The following is a 17,094-nucleotide window of genomic DNA, read 5'->3' on the forward strand; positions in this document are numbered from 1 at the left end:
GCACATGCTCTCTGTGAACAGGCCATGCCCAACTATGTGGTCGCAGCCAGCCATCTGCTTTGCCATGCTGTGGTAATGCAAAACAGCCATAAAATCTACACTGGCGACACCGTCGGAACAGGTTTGCATCTGCATTGAATTTCAAGAACATAACAAAGTAGCCACAGTGTATGGCTCAATCGGGGCAATATCCTAGAGGAGCTGAAAACGGTGACAGATTGCCTCCATCTATCTGGAAGAAAAACCCACCAGTTCTCCTGATATAATTTAATTTCCAGTCATCCCATTTAGGGATGTATAGGCTAGAGACATGCATTTCTAACAATAGGGATTGGGAAGTCACAGTGTTGGAAACAAGAATGGGCATAGCCGGGATTTTTGTTAGGGGGGCAGGCCTTTCGCTGGGGGGGGGGCAGAACCTGAGTTTGCTATGTATTTTTATTGATTTGGGGGGGGGGGCAGCTGCTCCTCCCTGTCCCCCCATGGCTGCACCCATGGAAACAACCTTGACTTTATGGAAACAAACGGGGAAATGTGTAGGGTTTTTGTTTGTTTTAACTTGCTGCAAAATATCTAATAAAGAGGCATCTGCAAAGGGCAACGGAATGAATTACACACACACACACCAAATAGCAGGGATCTAGGATGGTGATAAGGAAAACAACAACAATTCTATTTCACAGCACAAGTAGAAAATGAACTTTTGATTGTACATTCTGGATTGGGTCCAATTGGCTGTTGGTTGTGTTACTATGGATTCAGTGTGTAAAATGTTATATAAGGAGCAGCTTAACCAGCAACAATTGTGGTGGCTTTCCTTCTTCCTACCAAATGCCCTGACCTCCCACAAGGAAACATGTAAAAATCTATAAGGGACTTAAGTGATGACTCAGCAATGGAATCCAGAGCTCAGATCAAATACTGTGAAGTCCCTGTCAAGGCTGGCAGTTTAGAGATAAGCCAGGAAACAGTTGAGTAAATACATAGAGATTAGCACTCTTAAGAGCTTGTTCTGTACCTGAATGATGAATTGCTTTAATAGTCACACCAAAGTTAGCAGCTTTAAAAGGATCAGGTGCAATCCTAGAGGCCTTTTTGTCCGATGCCCCAGAGTTTTTGGACTATAAGTCCCATCACCCCTGCCCATTGGCCACGCTGGCTGGGGCTGATGGGTTTTGTAGTCAAAAAACTTGGTTGAGGAAGGCTGTTATGTCTAGCTTTCGCTCTCTGTAATGATGTTCTTGAGGCACTGGAGATGACAGGTGAGTCACTCTCTCTTCTAGCAGGCTGCCCTGATGGCATAGGTTAGAAAGTTAGGAGCTTGGGACACACGCTGCATGCTGTAGTTTGCAGCGGGCAAGCATGCTGGCTGGATTGGGAGCCCTGCTGCAAAGCTGCTCAGTGCAACCTATCTAAATATAGACCCAGGCCCTTGCCCACCATGCTCCCCCATTGAATATCATTTGTGGTCCAGTCCACTTTCCATCACGATTCTAGATGCTGTAGGAATGTTTTGTTCTATTCCACCTCTAAGAAAGCCAGGGTGGGCAGGATGTGACCGGTGAATGGATTTCATGTGTCTTGTGGTGTCTCTCATAACCCAACCTCTTCAATCCTGAACCATACCTGTGGAGAAGTTGAGACCAGGTAGAACTTTCAAAAGGCATCGCAGGGAGAGCAGAATGCTTTGACAGCAGGGCTGTGGCTGGATCTTGCAACTAGTTCTGCTGCCCAGGCAGGAAATGGAAGGGGCGGTGGTCATGGGAATAGCCAGGATTTTTGTTAGGGGAGGCAGGACTTTGTTAAGGGGGGGCCAGGACCATCAAGACTGGTCAGTTAGTTAAATATTTATATTGTTTTACTTGATGGGGGGGAGGCAGCTGCCCCCTGCCCCCCCCCAGGTAGGCCCATGGAGGTGGTTGCTTTCTTGGTGATGGCAACAGTGGCTGTGCAGCAGTGGGGCCAGAGAAGGAAGAAGAGAAGAACACAGGGAAAGCTTGCTGGTTCTGGCCAGTGGCCCATATTGTCCAGCTCTGACATGGGCCACCCAAATGCCTGTGGGAAACCTGCAAGCAGGACCTGAGCACAACAACACTGGTTTCCAGAAACTGCTATTCAGAAGCATTACTGCTTCGGACCATGGAGACAGAGCGTAGCCATCATACTCTGGGCATGGACAGAGAAAGAAATGAGCATGCTGGAAACGGAGGGAAAGGGGGGCAACAGAGAGAGAGGGGTGTGGGAGAGAGAAAATACATAGGGAGGGAGAGGAAGAGGGAAGGAGAAGGGTGTGCCAGAGAGAGGGGGTTCTTAGAAAGAGAGAGAGCAAGAGCGAGAGAGCGGTGGGAGGAGAGGTGTGTGTCAGAAAGACAGAGAGAGAGGGGTGTGTAAATTTGGTCCTCAACCCAACACATATTTCACAGAGCTATGCTTATGTGTAGGGATGAGGGAGAAATTCATTTCAGTTTGCATTTAATATTGAATTTCTCATTACCTATCCGTGGCTTAATACGCATATGCATTTTATCACATTTATAGTTTGCTTCAACGGTTAAATAGATCATTGAGGCTCACTTCTAGATAGCAAGAATGGCAAAAATACACCTTGGGTGAGACCTACATTGGCTCCCAGTACATTTCCGAGCACAATTCAAAGTGTTGGTGCTGATCTTTAATGGACTCGGTCCAGTATAACTGAAGGAGCATCTCCACCCCCATCTTTCAACCTGGACACTGAGGTACAGTTCCAAGGGCCTTCTCTGGTGGTTCCCTCACTGCAAGAAGTGAGGTTACAAGGAACCAGGCAGAGGACCTTCTCCGTAGTGGTGCCTGCCCTGTGGAATGCCCTCCCATCAGATGTCAAGGAAATAAACAACTACAGTGGTACCTCTGGTTACGAACTTAATTCGTTCCGGAGGTCCATTCTTAACCTGAAACTGTTCTTAATGCGAGGTACCACTTTAGCTAATGGGGCCTCCCGCTGCCACCATGCCGTCGGTACACGATTTCTGTTCTCATCCTGAGGTAAAATTCTTAACCCGAGGTACTACTTTTGGGTTAGCAGAGTCTGTAACCCGATGTGTTTGTAACCCGCGGTACCACTGTATCTGACTTTTTGAAGACAGCCCTGTTTAGGGAAGTTTTTAATGTTTGATGTTTTATTGTGTTTTTAATATTTTGTTGGGAGCTGCCCAGAGTGGTTGGGGAAACTCAGTCAGATGGGCAGGGTATAAATAAATTATTATTATTATTATTATTACTTTCAAGATGCAAAAGAATCACCAGAGCTCAGTTACACTTACTGTTTAATCTTCTTTTCCCGTGATTCACCTGCTCTACCTGCCATTGGCTCTGGCTTACCTGTTGTTGGGTCTCCCTACCTTCCACCCTACACACCAGCCACCAATGGACACCAGCCACCACTCACTTGTGGACACATCCTAATATTTGCTGTGATTAGAATGGGGTTGGCAAATGACTGGCCCTCCTACATTTATTTTACTTCTGTTTATTTACAGATCTATAACCTGCTTAACAAACAGTACCAAAGCGGTGCACAGCAAAATAAAATCAGGTAAAAGAGACAAAGCCAATAAGCTAAAAGCTCTACAATGGTTGGGTCAAAGTAACATCTTTAGTAATCACCTAAATATCAAGAAGCTAGGTGATGGTCTTAATTTCAGTTGGCACACAGGATTCTTGAGGGCTACTGCTATGGTGTGGTATATAGCACGGCACCACAACATATAATGCTGTGCAGAACCATACAATGTGATGATGATATTGCAGGGAAGTGTGCCACTGTTTAAGTTATACATTTTGCTTGCAAGGCCATCTGGAAATTTTGCCAGTAGAGCAGGCTAAAAGCAACTTTTCATGCAATAAAATTACAAGTGAATTAAATGAGGGTCCCTATCAGACAACAGTTAACTGTTTCCTTTAGCTTAACCTTAACCTTAACCCTCGCTTCTTCAAATAAATATACTTCAATCAACTGCTCAACAACACTCGTGTCTGCAAGTTACAACACATCTGGAAAATTAGACTAAATGGAGAAAACAGCACAAAGTTTGGAGTATCTGGCATCCATACAAACTCTCCACAATGCACAATTTTATGGTCCAGATGTGGCATTTATGTGTTATGAAGAAAGGAGGCATGTTCGCTCATACCTTTTATTGCATTTAAAATGTAAGGTATATTTTAATAACTCACAATGGGAATTGTATCACAGTGATTAGAGGCTGTCAATATGTCACGCATAAATATTTGAAAAGTGAGTGTATCTGCTAGAAAACAATAGGTATAATTTGAATGGAAGTTTAACTGTACACTTATGGGGAGCTGGCAAACTAAGGGGAATGCTTCTTATAAATTTCCACTGACTATTCCAATGAAGGTGATCCATGAATCCTTTTGATCTTACAGTTGTGTTTATATCCTGCGTAGGCCTGTGTTCTGTTACATTTACTGCCCTATGAAATAATTACTTCTTTATGCTTATTCTTCAGCCTTTCCCATTTTCTCATTAAGATAATAACTTTGCACAAAAGCCACCTGCAAAATATCCATTTTTACAGACCTCCGCTGGGGGTTCTGCAGGGTGAATTTAACATATGGGTCTTAAAGAGCTGGTTTAAATCCACTCAGCCTACCTTAGCTTTTGACTGCTGTTTTCAAGAACATTTTAAAGGTCAGTAGGGTATCTTCTTTCCTTACCCATTCAGTTTTCCTGCTATATTCTGCATTGCACATTGGGTTCAAAAGCCTAGCACCTCTGGTTAAAAGGATATCACCTAGGAAGTACTGGGAAAGACCTTTGTCCAAGACCGTTGAAAGCATCTGGCAGTCAAGAGTAGACAATATAGACGTAGAGCTGTATAAGGCAGGCTCCTATGAGAACACAAGAAGAGCTCTGCTGGACCAGACAAAAGGCCCATCGAATGCTGTTCTCATAGTGGTCAAGCAGGTGCCTATGGGAAGCCAACAAGCAAATCATGAGTGTAACAGCACTCTCCCAACTTCTGCTCCACAGAAACTGGTAGTCAAGCTATACAGTGGTACCTCGGGTTAAGTACTTACCGTATTTTTTGCACCATAACACTCACTTTTTTCCTCCTAGAAAGTAAGGGGAAATGTCTGTGTGTGTTATGGAGGGAATGCCTACGGGTGGCATGCCTACGGATTTTCCTCCTCTAAAAACTATGTGCGTGTTATGGTCGGGTGCGTGTTATAGAGCGAAAAATACGGCAATTCGTTCCGGAGGTCTGTTCTTAACCTGAAGGCACCACTTTAGCTAATGGGGCCTCCTGCTGCTGCTGTGCTGCCGGAGCACAATTTCTGTTCTCATCCTGAAGCAAAGTTCTTAACCTGAAGCACTATTTCTGGGTTAGCGGAGTCTGTAACCTGAAGCGTATGTAACCTGAAGCATATGTAACCTGAGGTACCATTGTATTGCCTTTGACACTGGAGGTAGCATAAAACCATCATGACTAGTCAGGGCTGGCCCAAGATATTTTGCCACCTGAGGTGAATCAGAAAATGCCTCCTCAGGAATTGGAGTTTTTTTTTAAAAAAGAGTGCGTAGATATAAATGAGTTTGACCAAATTGAGGGGGGCAGTGGAAGACAGAAATGCCTGGCGTGTTCTGGTCCATGGGGTCACGAAAAGTCGGACACAACTAAACGACTAAACAACAACAGATATAAATATTTATAGATAATGAAAAGTCAATCCCCTCCTTTGCCTCTTGCCTTCTCCGCACTGAGCGGCAGCAGGAGCAGAATCGGCAGTGGCATCAGTCAAGACTCTGGGTGGGGCTCTGGGTAGGGCTGGCCCTGGGGGCTGGCACGGCTGAGCTAGTGACCAAGGGCGGCAGGAAGGGTGTTGGCTGGGGCCTGGGCACCTCTCCTCCTCCTGCACCCAGAGGCAGCCTCTACAGAGAAGTTGAAGAGAGTGCCAGGAGACAGGTGGTGTGGAAGCAGCTGGGATTGACCAGCTGGGGAGGGCAGGCTGGGAGCCAGTTAGAGCCACTAAATATTGGCGCTGCTCTGGAGATCTCCCCCAAGGAAGCAAAACGAAAACAGGATTGAGCTGCAAGAAGGCTTGAAAAAGACTGCTGCTGCCAAAGTAAATCCTTAAGCTGAGAAGCACCTGCAGATGTTGTGGGGAAAAGCTCAAGCAGGACCTAAGAAGAGCACTTTCTGTTCCACCAATTGGTATTCAGAAACATTACTGCCTTGGACCTTCAAGGCACACTAGAAGTTTAGCAGTGTTAGTAGAAATAACACCCAGTCTCAGATTATCTGCGGATTATGGCTCTCGTGGAGATTTGCACATTTTCTCTCTCTTTGCAGTGTGACTTCCTGGACCTTTGGTTTTATTGCTAACTATTTCAGCTAGCAACAAGGAAAGTTCTGTGCTGTCTTCATTGTTAACTATGTATTCTGCTCCCCGCCTGCACCTGTTCTTTGTACATCCTCATATCCTGAAGACGTTAGGGGGCGCTCTTGTTTCACCCAAAAAGGCTAAAGTTGCATTTTCACAGTAACATTACTGTCCGGAGGAGAAAGTGTCAAGAAATATGGCAAGACCATATTTCTTGCCTGCCTAAACTTGGTACTGATAATGCTGATAATTCTTAGTTTTTAACCCCCCGGAATGTTACAAGATACAACTGAAGGACTAAGGGAGAGAATAACACTTCACATTTGGGATGTATACGCACAGTACATTTAAAGCACAATGGAGGAAGCAAAGATTCCTGGAAATTGTAGTTTGTTAAAGGCGCTTGTAATTGTATCTTTCTGAGGGGTGAACTACAGTTTCCAGGAGACTTTGGGGGAAGCCATGTGCTTTAAATGTATGGTGGATTTGTGTCTGTGTGTATTTATTTATATTTATTGTACAATTTCTGTTTATTTCAGACTTTAACTGCCACCCTCCAGAATGAAGAAGGGAGAGAAGGAATGTGAAAGAGGTGGAAAGTCTTTGACCTGAATCCTGGAGACATGGAGTATCGCTGTGACTGCTCATCTAGTTCAGTACTGTCAGCACAGACAGCGGCTCTCCAAGGTTTTAGGCAGGGGACCCTACCAGCCCTGGCTGGAGATGCTGGGGTTGAAACTGGGAAGTTTTGTATGTGAAGCACACACTCTGCTACTGATCTGCAGTCCTTCCCTGCTAAAGAGAGTGGCTTAAAGGTAAAGGTAAAGGTACCCCTGCCCGTACGGGCCAGTCTTGACAGACTCTAGGGTTGTGCGCCCATCTCACTTAAGAGGCCGGGGGCCAGCGCTGTCCGGAGACACTTCCGGGTCACGTGGCCAGCGTGACAAGCTGCATCTGGCGAGCCAGAGCCGCACACGGAAACGCCGTTTACCTTCCCGCTAGTAAGCGGTCCCTATTTATCTACTTGCTCCCGGGGGTGCTTTCAAACTGCTAGGTTGGCAGGCGCTGGGACCGAACAACAGGAGTGCACCCCGCCGTGGGGATTCGAACCGCTGACCTTTCGATTGGCAAGCCCTAGGCGCTGAGGCTTTTACCCACAGCGCCACCCGCGTCCCTAAAGAGAGTGGCTTAGTAGATTTCAAAATGAAATGAAATAGATAAACACATCAGAGTTGGTGCTTGCCAACTTCCTGAACTTCGGGACATAGCTGTCAACCTTTCCTTTTTTTGCGGGAAATTCCCTTATTCCAGCGCCGTTTCCCGCTGCTTCCTGCTGCTATCATGGATTGTTAGATATCCCGTAGACTGTCCCCGGGACAGGTGAGGCTGCTGATCCCTTATTTTCAAATCTGAAAGTTGACAGCTATGCTTCAAGAGGGAGACAGTTCCTTAAGATGGGTTCCACAACAGAAAAGGCCCTCTCCCAGGTTGCTGCAAGATGAATTTCAGCCGACTTTAAAACAATCAGGAGGGCTGCATCCAAAGCAAGCCTCTGTGGGAAAATATCTCCCAGGTAGCCAGGTCCTAAATTGTTTACTGCATCAGTAAGTCAGGAACAGAAGCTTAAACTTGGATCAGCAGCAAATTGCTGGAGATCCAGCAACAACTTGTGGCTATCTCAACACCTGAGCCTGGGGGAGAGCTGGCTCCAGCCCCAGGGCAGTTCTTTTAGAGATAATGCTATGTGCTGCCTGTAATAGTTCCACTCAGTAGCCTAACCACTGCATTCTGCACAAACTGCAGCTTCTAGACCAGTAGTAAAGGCAGCTCCACATAGAGAAATCCAGTTTTGAGGTTACCAATGGATCATTCTGGCCAGGCTATCCCTGGCCAGGCTTTTCCTGACCAGGAATGGCTGTAACTGAAGCTGGTAAAAGGCACTCGTAGCTACTACAGCTACTCGGATCTCCTGTGACAATGATACACCCTGTTCTTTCAGGGAGTGCACAACTTCATCAAGAACAGGCAATCTGCCCAGTCCCTGGACCTGAGAACTACTCTTATCAGGATCCAGCTTACCGGCCCTCATTCAGCTGACTGCTGGGTCCAGGCATGAGTCCAGGACTTGCATGGCTGCACCTGACTCAAGTGTAACAGAGAAACAGAGCTGGGTGTCATTGGCATACATATTTTTGTTTTCATGGGGAGAAGGGATACAGATCCCTATGCTCTATCCCCCCCATGAAAGAAGAAAGAGGCTGGGCACCTCAGTTCTGAAGGTGAAAAACAGCCAGCAGGAAAATAATTAAGCACCCTTCCCATCAGCCTCCACTCCTTTATTGCAGCCGCCTCCTCAGGCTGCTTTTCCTTGTAGAACTGCCCCAAACCTGCTGAGCGAAAGTTACACATGTCTGTAATGTCTTGTTTGGCCCTCAGAGAAGAAGTTTGGCCATGGGATCTGCAGCACACATGCAAATTCCACATTTCAGTGCGTAGCTTATGGCCGACTCCAGACGCCATAACCCATCATTTTAGATGACAGGAGGCAATAATAGGACTGCTATCTAAACACAGATTTTCACACGGTCTTATGTAACCACTGCTTTCTATGTTCTGCAGTGATCCAGTACCTGCCTTTTAAAGAGCTGTGCTGTTTTCATTTCCAAACAGCTTTGAATGGAGCCCTTTAATTAGACCAATATATACACATACATTTTGTTCCCTACAGATCTTTTCTTTCAGGTGCGGGCATGTCTGGACGTGCCTGAAAGGTCTGCATATTGCCAAATGGTATACAAACTCAAAATATCAACAATTTGCTGCTTTGAACGGCAATCAGATGTGTAATATAATTAAAAGCCAATCATCTGGTTTCCAAACTAAACTAAACTCAAGTCTATGAAGGTCACACAGTTTTATGGATTCGGATCGATAGACTGTATGGATGGGTTTGATCGATCATGTTATACAAAGCCTTTCAAAGGCCTGCCAGCAAAACATTCATTAGGGGCTAAGAGTTGCTACATCTAATCAATAGTTAGAAGAACACAAAAATAATGGCCATGATCCTGAAACCATTTCGTCCTCCTGCTGCCACCACTAATGGCTCTTCTTATGAGTTGGTGATTTCACAACTGTTACTAATGTATGCAAATGCACTATATACGACTTGCAAACTAACGACTTTATATCTTATTCCCAAGATGGAAATAAAACATACGAGATCATTTTCATTTATAGTAATTCCTAACTTTTTTGTGGGTATATTATTTTTCATCAAGGCAGCTTAGTGATGTAAATCAGAGATGGGGAGCCTATGGGCCTCTCTATGTTGTTGAACTCCAACTCCCATCATCCATTATCCATGCTTACTGTGGCTCATGGGAGTTTGAGTCCATCAACATCAGGAAGGACACAAGTTCCCCATCCCTGTTACACATAGAAGGAGAGATCAAAATAGCATTTATAGTAACACTGTGAAAGAGCTGCTGAAATTTGTATACTGGGGGTATGTGTGTATCCATGTCAGTGTTCATTGGTCTGTTTGGGGATTAAATAACCCCTCCCACACCATTTCACTCACCCTGCCCCCAGCTATGAGTTATACCCTCCCAAACTGACTTTCAAAAAATGTTAATACAACATTTAGGACCCAATCTCTATACCTGTATAAGGCCAGTTGAAAACATTGGTAAATATATATCAGTAAAATAGGACTAGAATCTAACTATGGAGTTAGCATATTATACTGATTTTTTCTTTCTTTCAAAAGAGTATACTTTTTATTGAAGTCACACCTTATAAACTATACTTTTGGAATCATAGTCTGGAAAATGTCAGTGTCTTTCTTTATATAAATAGGAAAAACACTGAGCCAAAACATTTCATGCTTTTGATGCCAAAATTCCCAAAGCTGTGATGATCACTAGATTGTATGGGCTGTGGTATTGCTTAGCGGGGTTTGTTGATGTTCATTTTTTGTATCTTTATTTCAGATCTTATTATTTATGTGGAAATTGTTACATTTGGTTGAGTACTTTTTGATGTATTGTTTATTGTTCATGGCTACTTTTGTTATGTTTGTAGTTATATGCTTTTTATATGCTTTAAACCACCTTGAGCATGGTTTTAACTTTGGAAAGGCAACATACAAATATAATTATTGATTGATTAATATTAATATTTTCTTGGTGGGGGACACACATAAAACAGGAGAATTCTTACTCCTCCTTTAACTTCCAGATGTAAATCATCTTCATCTTCAGCATTAGAAGTGGTCAAAGGACTTCACTAAAACAGCCCTGTAAGGTGGGTCAGTATAGTCATCCCCATTTTGAAAATGGAGAGCTGCTACTGAGAGACAGTGGCTTGATTCAGGACTACCTCTATCTCTCCTTTAAATCAGAACCAATGAAGGCGGTGAATGTCCTGTGTGAGTGTCTCTAGATTCTAGTTCACAATTATGTACTACACCTTACACTATAATTCTCTTTTGAACCAAGGAAAAGGACCTCCATCATTTAAACAAACCTTGGCCTAACAAATTATATACTTTTAACTGGACCAGCCTCAGTGCTTCCCAGTACAACAGTATAGAATGATGTCTGTGAATCATGTTTGCACTGCACTGATTTCGTTCCAGTGACATGTCATTAGGGATATTTCCCAGAGTCAAATGTGTCCTTTCAGTGCTATAAAAAACATGAATGGAAGATGGAAATGTTCATTGTCTAGGTGTCTTTAGGAAACACAGCTCTATGTGCTTCCTTAAAAAGGGACAGGAATGCAGTCTGGGGAATGAAAAAGGGCAGTTCTGTTATGATGAAGTAACGAAAGCGGGTTTGGCAGTGAGGGCATACTCAACTGAGAGCTGTAGCTGATCCCTGCTTTCTGGCATAAAAAGAGCCCTGCTGGATCAAACCAAAGTCCCATCCTGTTCTCACAGTGGCCAACTACAGTCATACCTCGGGTTGAAGTAGCTTTGGGTTGAGAGTTTTTGGGTTTCGCCGCTCGCGCATGCGTAGACGCTCAAAATGATGTCACGCGCATGCGCAGAAGAGGTGAATCGCGACCCGCACACGCGCAGACACAGGTTGCGTTCACTTCAGGATGCGAACGGGGCTCCGGAACGGATCCTGTTTGCATCCAGAGGTACCACTGTAGATGCCTGTGGAAAGCCTGTCAGCATGATGGTAACAGCGCCCTTCCTATTTGTGATACTCAGTAACCGGTATTCAGAGACATATTGCCACCTTCTGACAACAGAGGTTAGTGGCAGAAAGCAGGGAGCCCAGAAGCAGGTGGACCCAAATCCAATGACAGATAGAGGCTAAACTAACTCCAGTTTTGTCCCCAAGCCAGTGAGTTCTACAAAAGCAACACTGAGACTCAACTGAATGTAAGAAAGGCGGCAGGCACTTGGGGGCAACTGAGGTTGGTAGAGGTAAACATGGCCACAAGAAAGTTGTGTGCGAGAGAGAAAGGGGCGTGTGTGTAACCACAAGATACAGAGGCAACCTAAAGAAAACTCATAAAAATAAATTGATATGCAAAGCAAGTGTTAGCCACTGTGGGGGTCTGTGGGGTTGTATTCCCCAAGGAGGCCTCTGACCCTATTAGGTTTGTAGCCTAGCATTAATTAGATCAGTCTAATTAATTCAAAGTGTAAATTAGGAAACCATGAAACTAAATTATGTTTGAAGGCTCCTAATACATTTAACCTCGTGTTGTTTACTCAGCAGTTTTTAAAAAAACATTAAAATGGTTGAGCAAAGCAAAAGCTCAGGATCTATCTGCTTAATGGCATTGAAAACAGGACCTACGTCGCCCATGCAACTCTGTGAGGTGTTATATACATTGATGGTGCAGTATCAGTAGGTTACTACTACTAATAAAAATCCTATAGTGTGGTCTTGGAATGCAAACGCGGGGGCCCCTAGTGCTATGGTTGTGGCCAATCAGTGTAGATAGTACTGAGTTAGGTGGACAAATGGGGGAGTCAATGTGGTGCAAATCCACTGGCAGAGCCAACCCAACATTCCTGCTGGTGTGTTTGCACAGTACCAATCTCTCTTATGCCTTCTCCTCTCCCTCCTGGTAAGCAGTAACAACTCAGCTGTTAATTGGCTAGAAGAATGCCACCATGCTATCCACTTACTGATTTGTACCTGACTGTTCAGACATTACAGAATCATTGATTTCTGGTTGCTTGCCTATACATAGATTGCTATTTAGTTTTTGTGAGTTTACTTGTTTTATTTTATTTTGCTAATCAGAGGGTATACTTTTAAAAAAACAACAATGAAGAGTATACTTCGCAGAGTACATTATGCCTTGGGTTCTTCTTGATACACCTCATTGTTGTTCTTGATATTTGAAAATAAATTCTGTTTAAAAACTTTTTTTAAAGTGAGTTCAAATGGCATTGCCATTATTTTATGATCCAGCATGCTTTTCTCCTTCTTTTTTTTTTGGCATAAGGGAAAAAAAGAAATTGCAAATAGCCAAGTTAAATTGTGAACTTCCTCCCGGGGAAGCCTAAATGGTTTATTCTCCCTTCCTGTCGGGTTATTTTTAAACTCTAGGATGGTTTGCCACCTCTTAGCTGGCCTGAGGCTCCTATACCCGGGCTTGGAAATTAAAACTCTGACTTAAGGAAGGCAGAAAAACATCAGCACTCAAGTGTTAAACGTTAAGTATTTTAACAGCGCTAGCCAATCATCAGTTAAGAAGCAGCAGCCTTCTTGAAAGTTATTTAGTTATGTCGATTGTGGAGACTCAGCTGGTGAGCTGTCTTCCACTGGGACTGAAGAGTCTCAGCCAGTTGTTGCTTTTTCTGTGAAAGGCTCAAGGATGTTGCGTCAAAACTTTGGCCTGAGAGATGTGCTCTCACGTGCAAATCCAGTAAGACAGTAGGTCAGCCAGGGTTGGGGGTATGTGTGTGGAATTTCATTCAACCACATGCTTAATTTATAATGCAAGGAACATTCAGCTGATTTCAGCAAAACTCCAAGAAGAGTGTAAACAAGTGTCAGTTGGAGCACCTTTGTCCACAATCTTTTCTTTTTTTTTACAGTGATATTTATGTTGGACTTTTTCACCAACACAGAGTGTGCACAGCGACTGGAGTGTAGAAATAAATGGCTGTTCGCAATATTTTTGCTAAGTTTTATTTTTGAAAACATAACAACCAAACGCTGCAAGCCATCACTCCTCCTCACCAACAGCATACACAACATTCAATCAACTTCAATACAGTTTTCAAATAATCAATTATCCTATCACATCCCTTCCTGCATCCAGTGCAGAAAGTAAACCCCCCTTTTAATTAGTCAAATAGTCAAGAGACCACAGGTGTGCAGATAAATAGGTCAAACTGCAAACATACACCACTAAGTAGCACCATTGACCACCTTAAGATAAAGAAAAACCAACAGTTTATGCAGCATGCATGATGTCATAAAAACCTACGTATGCTTTATATACTGCTTAGTGCTTTACTTTCTAAGCGGTGTATAAGTTTAGAAACGCTTGCCTGCTGAAATAAAGGTCTTCACCAAATCTATCTATGTGTGCACAAACAAACCACCTTCTCCTCATCTCATTTATTTCTTTTCCTATCTGTTCTTATGGGCATTGGTGAAAGTAAATGAATAATCCCAATGAAGAAGGTTTGCTTTCTGTATCAGTTTTCTTTCTTTCTGCCTAGCCCTTTGAGGGGCAAGCGTGTTTGTGTAATATGCATTAAGGCCTAGGCATTGCCATTAAAATGTTACAACTCCAAAGAAAGGGCATTCAAAGAGCAACAAATTTATCTCTGCAGAATACTCCATCCAGCATGCAACATATGAGAGCCATTTGCTTTGATTCAAGCGCTGCCAGCTATTGGCCGGGAAACAAGAGGGGGGTGGGGAGAGTGGCTGGGGAAAGTGGGTTGGTTGCAGCAAAAAGAGTGGAGTTTTTGTTTTTTTTTGCTTTTCTGGGACTGGTTGTTTCCTAAAGAGAGGAGACATCTATATCAAAACCAGAAGGATCATGGCAAGTTCCAAATAGATGGAATCACAATCAACTGCTTTGTTCTTTAATGGAATTTAAATGCTGATAGATATGCATATTTGGGCAAAAGTCCCCCTCCCCAATATATTAAACAGGATTATATCTTCTGTTTTAAATTCCTCCCTCCACTTTACCTCTCTCAGACAAAATCGAACTTTTCCTTTGCTGCTTTTTGACAAATCAAGATTCCATCACTGCGTGCAGCCATTGTACATTGCACAGTATAGACAGTTCCCCTAAAAGTATTGTTTCCTATTGCTTTCACAAATAGGTATTTATCCTAGATAGCCCCTGTGCACATTTCACCTTTTCAATAAAATATCACTCATAATAAAACAACTACAACAACAGTATATCCAACTGAACCACACAGTCTAACAGGGTATTGTGGCACATGGCTTTAAAATTAGTTGATAATAGATTATATAGTACAGTGGTACTTCAGGTTACATAGGCTTCAGGTTACATACGCTTCAGGTTACAGACTCCACTAACCCAGAAATAGTGCTTCAGGTTAAGAACTTTGCTTCAGGATGAGAACAGAAATTGTGCTCCGGTGGCGCGGCAGCAGCAGGAGGCCCCATTAGCTAAAGTGGTGCTTCAGGTTAAGAACAGTTTCAGGTTAAGTATGGACCTCCGGAACGAATTAAGTACTTAACCCGAGGTACCACTGTACATCCTCTTGGGGCCAGGACTATTCCTCTGGCCTCTGGATATTGATGGGAAGGGAATGGCCATCATTTTTATGGTTTCTCATCGGAGAAGCTCCTGAGATAATCTTTATTCTGCATTCTTCTCTTTGCTGTTTTCTCTTCTTGGGGTGCACTGATACTCCCTGTTCTCTCCCCCCCCCACAAATTAAGTTATTGTGTCATGCATCGCCAACAGCCTAACAACCATCCTCCTGCAACTCCTGCTGCCTTCGGACTCACCATGGGGGAACTATTACCACATTATCTTATAATTACCAATCAGTTACAAGCTGCAAAAGGATACATCACTGTCAGTCCCCTGAAGCAGAGACAGTAGGAGGTGCAGTGAAAGCAACACAGTTCTTTTGAGGGTAAACAACCATCTTGCCCTGATCATCATGGAGGAAGGGGAGGAGATCACAAATAAATAAGCAGAGCCTGCAACAAAACGTCAGTGTGCAGTGCTCCTATTTAGGGTTCTAGGCAACAAGCATCATCCTGTCCTAGGATACTCCATTACCTGATTTTGTGGGTTCTCATCCCCCTCCAACAGTCAAAGGGCATTTGTATGGCTCCTGGTCATACATTGCTCAGCATTCATTGAGAAGCTTGCTGTTCCCCGCCCCCTGAAGAGTTTCTGCAAACCTTGGATTGCCTCAAGCTTGCACAGAGAACTGAGTTCACCACCACTAAACAATATGCTGTATTTTAAGTTGTTGCTATGCAATGAACTTGTACCAGAGGCTACATCTCTATAGCAACCCCTGTGCTCTTTATCTGGTGCTCTAGAATACAACTGGGGAAGACCAGCCATGCAAATTGCACAGATGGCCACAAGCTCTTCTGTTGACTGTGGAAATGAGGAGAGGTGCCACAATTGGCTGAAACCTACTGTTGATGTGGACTGCAGGAAGCTGAGGTGCTGTGTGAGTACAACTGCAAAAACAAGTAATAGTGCGGATATGCCCCCACTCTTAAAGAGCTTACCTAGAATAAAAGAGGAGCCCTGCTGAATCTCATTTGTACCAGAATCCTGTTCCCACAGTGGCCAGCTAGATGCCTATAGGAAACCCTCAAGCATATACTTTCCAATACATATTTACCCACCAGCAGGATTTTGCAGCTTTGCTAGTGCTTTGTACAAACTTTTGAAATGCACAATATTAATGCATCCTGCCCTATCCTTACCCCAGTTGTGAGACAATTGAAATGTCTATGGGTGCTTCCAGCTGGGGGCTTAATACGACAAACTTACCATTCAGAAATTGCAAATCGGATACTGGCAGCAGGTGTGGTGTTGCTGTTTTTCTTTTCTTTCCTTAAAAAAACTTGACTGATTTTCTGTGAAAACTGTGACAATGAATATAAAAGGTATGAAACACAGCCTAGCATTTTGATGCTGATGTCATGGGGGTGTATGTGAGAGCAGTACCAATCCCACAATAAACACCTGTCTGGAAGCAACCTATAATATACCAGGATGCGGAGAAATAGGGAAACGTATCTTTTAGCTCTTCAAAAGTGCAGCAGCAGCACATATGACCCTCCCATACGGATGAGATTGTAACATGGTAAGATGATCCCTGCTGGATCCGGCCACCTAGTCCAGCATTCTGGGGCTTGTCCACACCCAGGGGCGTTCTGAGTGGTGGGTGGGTGGCAGTCCGCTCTGGGTGCCATTCCAAAGGGGGGGGGGCAAAATGCTGACCCCCAATCGGCAGCACCCCCTGGGGCACGCGCCGCTCGCCCCCATGGGTGTTGTGCCACGCCCTCGGGACGCACACCATGCCCCCTGGGATGCGCGCCATGCCTCTGTCCAACACCTGAATATGTGGCTTTGCACCTGCCTCTCTCATTAATATAGGTATGTCCACATGATGTCCTCCCCATCCCAGTGTTGTTCCAGATTTCCCCCCCTTTAAATGCAAAGATTTTCAAGCTTTGAAAAGTCAGAAATGGC

At 44.1% G+C, this 17,094-nt stretch overlaps 1 protein-coding gene across 1 annotated transcript in view; it reads right to left on the reverse strand.

The window, feature by feature from the left end:
• The window catches only part of HEXB (hexosaminidase subunit beta), a 50,430-nt gene that overhangs the window by 32,381 nt on the left and 955 nt on the right, over positions 1 to 17,094 (reverse strand). The window lies entirely within an intron of this gene.

This window comes from Podarcis raffonei, chromosome 11 (genome assembly GCF_027172205.1).
Source record: "Podarcis raffonei isolate rPodRaf1 chromosome 11, rPodRaf1.pri, whole genome shotgun sequence".
NCBI lineage: Eukaryota > Metazoa > Chordata > Lepidosauria > Squamata > Lacertidae > Podarcis > Podarcis raffonei.